Source organism: Haliotis asinina, chromosome 2, assembly GCF_037392515.1.
Source record: "Haliotis asinina isolate JCU_RB_2024 chromosome 2, JCU_Hal_asi_v2, whole genome shotgun sequence".
Classification (NCBI taxonomy): domain Eukaryota; kingdom Metazoa; phylum Mollusca; class Gastropoda; order Lepetellida; family Haliotidae; genus Haliotis; species Haliotis asinina.
This window is the reverse complement of record NC_090281.1, coordinates 16,139,842-16,148,241: the sequence shown is the minus strand read 5'-3', so window position 1 is coordinate 16,148,241 and position 8,400 is coordinate 16,139,842.

Below are 8,400 nucleotides of genomic sequence, written 5' to 3'. Positions count from 1 at the left end.
AAGACCACTTTTATCACGAATCCTCTTGTCGAAGCTGTATTACCCCTCTTATATACTCGCAAGTTAATGTTAATGTATGGCGCTAAGAGAGATTCGTAAATCTGGGGCCAGGGGTGTGGAGTCAGTGGGGGAAGTGGCTGAATGGATAAACCGTGCTTGCGTTTTATGGCATGTACTAGTAGGATGGAATTAAAGTGGTTGGTGTAAGTGGCGAAATGGATAAACGTTTCTGTCATTTCTGAAAGCATGCCGGAGTTGGTAATATTTTAAGTGGGTTATGTAAGTGGCGGAATGGATAACCGTTGCTCCACGTTTTTGCATTTTCCCCAGAGATAAAGCTCAGGTGGAGACGAAGATTTCCATACCAAAAAGACAAACGTACTTGACATAAACGCATGGAAAACACGGGATTACTTGAAGAGTCCGGGTGGATAATATCGAAGGCTCTTACACGCACAGATGAAATATCTGGGGCTGGTCGGGTTGACAGAGAGACTGCGGTCTGGGCAATGACGTTGTTTTGCACGGGACCATAGTCTCTTTGTCATATGATGCCATTCTTAAAATGATTAATGACTGAGATATATTTTCCATGATACATACGTGTTGGGAGTAGGGGTGGGGGTGGGGGTCATTGGTGGATAGAAGCAATCATAAAATCAACGCCGCGTCCTTTTGGTGATTGATTGCGAATGTCTGACATGGAGACAAACTAGTAATATGTCCAGACTGGTAGATAAAAAGAGTGAGGATGGTTTTACACCGCTTTAAGCATTATTCCAGATACATTAGACAATTTAGCACAAACCAGCACAAGCTTCACACTATGTAAAGACATGGTTCAGGAAGTCTGCACAGTGCGCTCTACATGTATCACAAGGTCCCAAAACACGGTAAGGGCGCCACAGAGCACATATTTGCACCATTGTTGTTTCAAGAATGGGGATCTTTTGGCAAGTAGCGGGGTGTGGCTCTGTCTAGGGGTGTAATGTCTTGAAGCGTCCAAGATCCGGATCCCATCCTATTCGTTGTTTCCAGAAGGACTTCTCGTATTCCATAATGCGAGTCTTTTTTTTCATGATCTTCTTCCCGGAGAGTTGACTCATGTAGACACCGGGGGAGACGAAAATATGAAGAAACTGCACCAGTTAGTATTTTAAAAGTATTTGCACTATATCTGGTATAAATCCGATTCTTGTCTTCAGAATGCAGTTTCCAAATGCAAACAGACGTGAGATAAAGAGTTTGAAGCAAGGTAGATGCTTTTTGCTGTTGCACAGGGAGCCAAGGAAGAATAACTTCCTTGTGTCGGTGTGTGATTCTGCCGAGTACCATCCAATCAGAGAGGTACATATGCCGGGCCTAGTAGTTGTGGGGAGTCCTTGTAGTAGCTGTGGGGAGTCCTTGTAGTAGCTGTGGGGAGTCCTTGTAGTAGTGGGGAGTCCTTGTAGTAGCTGTGGGGAGTCCTTGTAGTAGCTGTGGGGAGTCCTTGTAGTAGCTGTGGGGAGTCCTTGTAGTAGTTGTGGGGAGTCCTTGTAGTAGCTGTGGGGAGTCCTTGTAGTAGCTGTGGGGAGTCCTTGTAGTAGTTGTAGTAGCTGTGGGGAGTCCTTGTAGAAGCTGTGGGGAGTCCTTGTAGTGGCTGTGTGGAGTCCTTGTAGTAGTTGTGGGGAGTCCTTGTAGTAGCTGTGGGGAGTCCTTGTAGTAGCTGTGGGGAGTCCTTGGGGAGTCCTTGTAGTAGCTGTGGGGAGTCCTTGTAGTAGCTGTGTGGAGTCCTTGTAGTAGCTGTGGGGAGTCCTTGACACAAATAGATCTAGAATCGTTGTGCTCTTTCAGCAGTGATGATACTTTCCTTTTTCAACCCTGACCACAGTTCTCACCCAAACAAGGCTTTAGGCAAACACACAGATTTGACAAGATTGGAGCTGGTAAGTGGATTCAACCCATTGTTGTGTATGCCTGATTCCATCACCATCATCGCAGCAAACTTCATCTTCGAACATGGCCGTTGAGATGTGAGTCCGGAAGGATGCGGTGATGCTTTGTGTTGTCCACTTCAGGTAACTTCTTTCCGTAAAGTTTGATATTGCACTTGGTGTTTCTTGCAGGATTGAATACCAAGACATTGCCTTTTTGAGGGAGAAAAAGTGAACTTCCATTTGGTACTGTAGTTCTGACATTCTGTTACCATGGATTATATGTCATCAGTCATAGGACTGATCCACACACGTGGATTAATGTTCAGCTCCCTCAGCTTCCAGAGTAGCCCATCATGCTACACAATATCAAAGGCTTTGCTTCTGTCTAAGAACACCACTTTCAGTGAGTCATTCTGTTCTTTGTAGTGGTTTACTGTCTCCTGTAGGGGGAATGATGCATATAGGGACGAGAGGCCTTTCCGTAAAGTCCGAAATTGTGGGATCCGCTTCGCAATAACCTGTTAGAAGAGTTCTGAAATAGCAGGCAACAGCGCCCCTGTATGAATCTGGGGACGTCGTTGGTTTGCCTCCTCCTTTGAAGATTGAGGTGATGATGTCTTTCTTCCACTGGGATGGGATAAAACCTGAGGCGATTATTCTGTTGAAAAGTTCAGAAAGATAGTGAGGTGCTGATTCCATCAAAACCAGGGGCCCTGTTGATTTTCAGAGATTTGTAAAGATTGCTTACCTCAGACCGAGAGGTGAAAGGCCCTTGACGTCGATTAGCCTGTTTGTGGTACAATGTTTTAGTTCAGCAACTTTGCCTTCTATATAATCCCTAAAGTTCTGGTCAAAGTGGCCATCCACCCTCTTGCTGAATGTAGTCTTCATATGGTCAGCGAGGACTAGGCAGATTTACAGGGAATCTGTGGCATGATTCCCTGCAACACGTATGGTTGAGACGAGTGATTTCTGGTCTCTATTGTTGAGGAGAGCCCAGAATGTTTTCGGGTCGATGTCATATAGTTTATCAAGATTGTTGAAGTGCTTTGTTTCATAAAGTGCAGCAGCCTCTTTCATATCAGATCGAAATTTGCCTTTTGATTTCTTGTCGTCCAGGAAGCCTCTTGGCAAACCATCTAGAATCCATTTTTGTCTGTAAGATAACATCAAGTCGTGGAAAGCTTTCACCAATATAACCTCAGATAATGTCTGAAGTGTCTAACTGGAAGACAGTCTGACGCAGCAATAGTGATTATATCACAAAAGTGTTCGATATCCTCACTGTCTCAGTCTAAAGCTGGCCGCTGCTTTCCCCAAAGGGTGCTAGAGACTGCATAAGCGTAGTCTCAAGGACTGGACTGAGCCGTTCTGGAAGGTTTTCTTCCAAGACGGTCTACGTATAGGGGGGTCTACATCTGGTTTACTAGGAAGGTCAATTGTAAGACGGCATACTACTAGGTGTTGGTCGGATACCTGCAGTGGATTGTCATCTTTCTCTTCTGCCGAGTAGATGAGATGCACAAGCTGATTTGGCATTACGATATGGTTGATTGGTGTTTGAGGACCTCCTGCATATGCAGAGACGGTACTGGCAGGGCCTGAGCAGAAGCTCTGCATGTTGATAGAGATTAATGAATTTGCGGACAGGAACTCCCCGAGCATGTTAGATCTTTGGTCGATGTTAACGTTTGTTCTTGGGCCTGCAGTCTGTGCATTTTCAGTCGCAGGGCTCCTTTCAGACAAGGCAGAATAAGATTCTTGGAATTCACATTTTGTGGAGATCAATGGATCGATTCGATGGGGTAGGTAGACTGATAGGAGATAGAGTGGATGATGGTTTGGAACAGAGAGTTCTAGTGCAGTGATTCTATCACTGACGATATCTAAGGACTGGACATATCCCTTGAGGCGTTTGTGACACAGGAAAGCTGTCCCCCTACTGCTCGGAGACTTCGGGTACCGGGGTTTTGAGCTGGGTAGGCAACTGAGAAGTAGTTTTTATTCGGGGAGTCCAGGAATGACAGATTTGGGGCACCAAGTTGGTGATCTGTTAGGGCACATATCTGAATATCGTTTTGAGAGTAGCACAGAGGTAACATACACTTGACAGTTCCATGACATTAGTAAGATGACTGAGAGTCATACCTCAGATCGATTATCTTTGGGAACATCGTTCATTTTCTGTCTTTCTTCTAGTTGTTGCCAAAACTATCTCTTGCTCAGCCATGACTTGACTATAGTGTTTTGTGGCCAGAAATTGACCTTTTCAACAAGTAGCCTATCTTGAGCGGGTATTATTCACCAGGAAATATATTTAACAATAGATCTAGACAATACACATATTAAGCAATGACAACAACGCGAAGAATGACTTACTACTAGCATTACTCGTACTCACGTGTCACATGTCCAACAATGGATACCTGAACAAAAGTTACTCAATCATTACGTCCGATAGTCCAGACAGGCGCCAGCCACGCAACATGAACATAACGTACTCAATTAAGCACTGATATAATCAGAACATCATACCAGCTCTGTGAGATGTTTTATGAATATATTTTCTTACCCTAAAAAAGTTGTTTAACAAACTATCATTAAAATATTGACACAGTTCACTATTTGTTACGAGGGATGAGTGCAGAAAAAAGGACAGCCAGGTGTGCGAGAAAGCATTGAGTGAGTGAGTGAGTTCAATTTTACACCGCACTCAGCAATTTTCCGCCGCACTAGCTATATGGCGGCGGTCTGTAAATAATCGAGTAATTATTGAATTTGGGCTAGACAATCCAGTGATCAACAACATGGGCATCGATCTGCGCAACTGGGAACCGATGGCATGTGTCAACCAAGTCAGGGAGCCTGACCACCCCATCTCGTTAGTTGCCTCTTATGGCAAGCGTGGGTGGCTGAAGGCCAGTTCTACCCCTGGATCTTCACGGGTTAGAAAGCATAGAGACAGCACAGCACCTGACCCTGCCTTCCTCTGCACGCCTCCCTCGTAATAAACAATGAACTGTATCAATATTTTAATGATAGTTTGTTAAACAACGTTTCTAATTATTTGGACAAATATTAATAAAAATAGCTCACAGAGTTGGTGTGATGTTTTGAATATGATCATTGTTTCACGACCGGCATTGGCTGATGTGGAACTAATCTAACCTTACAGAGAGTTGAACGCAAATTCTGTTTCATACTATTCCTTAAAATGAATACGAGTCATGTGTACCAATCCCAATTCGGAACCGAAATCTGTCCCTCGCAATATGCTCAAGCTGCCATCAGTAATAACTCGGCGGAAATGTTCTATAATTCTTTGTAGATAGTAGTCGTAACGGCCTATAAAGGGGTAGACTCGCAGAGGTGGAGATGAGTGCTTAGTTAAAGGGGCGTAACTCTGCTAGGAGTAACTGCAGACTGCGTTACTCGCCAGATATTGCAAGAGGAGCTGAGTTTGTCACTGTTTGGATCATACATTAGTGAGTGAGTGAGTTTGGTTTTACGCCGCTTTTAGCAATATTCAGGCGATATCACGGCGGGGGACACCAGAAAATGGGCCTCACACATTGTACCCATGTGGGGAATCGAACCGTGGTGTTCGGCGTGACGAGCGAGCGCTTTAACCACTAGGCTACCCCCACCGACCCCCACACATTAGTGGCATAAGTGTGTAGGAAATATCTACACTGCCATTCTGTAACTTTCTGTTTCCGTTCTGTAACTTTGCGATATCCGAACCACCGAGTGAGTCCGTGATTGATGACTATCCAGACAGAGCGACGATTAAAATACGCATATGAAGCGATGATTTCGTTGGAAAAGACGAATAATCTACAGCCTTCTGTTCCGCTGGTAAAGATTAATAAGAATTTGTCACAAATGATTTTAGTCGTGAAGATTTGGGTTAGAAAATTGGCATTCATAACAGTAACCCATGCTTGTCGTAAATGGCGATTAACGGGGTCAGGTGGTCAGGCTCGCTGGCTTGGTTGACACATGTCATCAGTTCTCAATTGCGCGGATAGATGTTAATGCTGTTGATCACTGGATTGTTGGGCCCAGGTTCGCTTATTTACACACCACCTCCATGTAACTGAAACATTGCTGAGTGCGGCGTTAAACAACAACCACAACTTTAAAGCTGTTATGAGCGAGGAGTACGTGTTGTGGGATATTTTACTGCCGCTTCATGCTTTGGTGGCATAATAGTAAATTGACTGGTGTGAGAAGTGCCTCAATGCTGTGGTGGTGCTGAGAGAATATAAGTCATCAGATGTACCTAAATATTCCAAACCCAAGACATTGACAAGTTATCCCCCTTTGATTGTTAAGGAAAGGTTAGACGAAAACACGTGGCCTATGATGGCTGTTGTTTGTGGGGATCCATGACCACATGGTGTTAATGAGCAGTGTCACTGATGTCGCATCCTTCTGAGTACCTGGCTTGATCTGGCAGGGGTTGTTCAAACATTTGACAAACAGGTCCATTGGGTAACCGGGTCGATGGGATTCCAGGTGCGAAAGTTCCATGACTCACATACGTGAAGCACGGGGTACCGACACCCTTGTTCTGAGTGAGACCACATCGAGTGAGTGGGCGAGTCGGTGAGTGAGTGCGTGTGTGAGGTTTAAACAGTATTCAGGTAATATCACAACCTAACGAATTGATTGTGGAGGGAAACACCATACTCATGTCGGCTTCGTCTTCCTGAGCATCCCCAGTTGCGCAGACCGTTGTTCATGCTGTTGGTCACTGGATTGTCTGGTCCAGACTCGATTATTTACAAACCGCCACCATACAGCTGGAAAACAGCTGGATGTGGCGTTAACCAACACAGTAAAGATACCAATGACACCGATGTGCAAACTACATTAAAGTGCAACACACTACGGGCCGTGGACAACGCGTTCCCCTGGGAAAGGTTAACGCGTTATTGATCTCTGCCTGGTGACGTCACAGGCAGGAATTGATCACTTGCTTGTTTTAATGTACATTTGTTTTAGTCTATATGTGGAGTACTGACAGTTATCAGGTGTCATTTACCCCCAGTGTAAATTTACTCTGGAGATCACGTCAGTGCCTTGCCTTACTAATTAGAGCCAATTAGCCTAATGATCAATCTCAACTATTGACACTGGACCCAGTATACACACTGGCAGTTGGCCCACTGTTCACATTACACTTGTAAGCCAGTGGGAACGGGAGGTCACCATTTGGGGAAAGTTTATTCTTTTGCACTGAAAATATATGTGTTATATAAATCAGAAAAAAATAGTTACGTATGTAAACAATTCATTATCTAATGGGCGTGAGCAGTCAATGTATTGTGATCAGCTGATCGGAATGCACTCAGTAGTGAGTGAGCTGTATTTTACGCCGCTTTGAGTAGTATTTCGGGGAGACAGATAAAAGTGGTAGGAAAGCATTCAAGTCTTACTTGTCACAGCAAGTAATGTACATGAAATGCAAAACGTTATGCTGAAGCCGGATAAATGACGTGTTAACTTCATTTTGTATGTTTCATTTTTTTAACTTGAATCATTCTGTTACATAGTCGAAACCTTTAGATATTTGGTCAAATGACTGAATACTCATCATCATCTATCCGTGATATATTGTTTAAATGAGACAGTAAGTATATAACGTCATGCAGTGCCAGTGACGTTGCAATTTCACAATAGGTCCGAAGGCAAAATAGTGGTGAACATTTTTGTGATTGGATCACTGAATCAAAAGATACAAGTTGTTGACACATGTCATACTGCAACAACGATCGCTGACTGCAACATATTCTCTACAGTACATGCGAGGGTAAGCAGTCTTGATGTGATTGGAATAGGTGTATGCAAGTCCGGCTGCTGAACTCCTGAGCTTATATAATTCCCCATTTTCATCCAGTAATTGATACATGTCCAGTCATGATAATTTCACAATAAATCAACCCCACATCCTTTTCATGAAAGAGTCAGATGTTATAGAAAGTTTTATGAGGAGTGGAGCAACATTTTGAAAACCTTTCTTTCCCTAAGATAAGAAGCGAGTCTGGGGAACTACCAGCAGGTGCTGATCTTGAGAACGAAGAGTACTGGATGGAACATTCTGGGTTAACAGGGATGGCAGATATGAAGAAGAAAGACTGTTTGAGACACCTTAACAAGACTTTGAAGTTTATGCGGTATTGAACAGGAACCCAGTGTAGAGATTTTAGAACAGGAGGTGAATGGTCATATTTAAAAGATAAAGAAATAATTCTGCCTGAGGTATTCTGAACTTTCTGGAGCCTTCTTACGTGTTCTTTAGAGAGTCCGGTGAGAATGTGCATTCTGCTTGGTTATTTACTTCAAATGCTATCTTCACCTGATCCATGTTCACTTTGTTGTGTTGCTGTCCTCCCTCTAACATTACCACAGTTTTCTCATCATTTCGTTTTGTTTCCTTTCAGTCACCCCTTTGTTTATTTCTAACGTGCATGTTTCG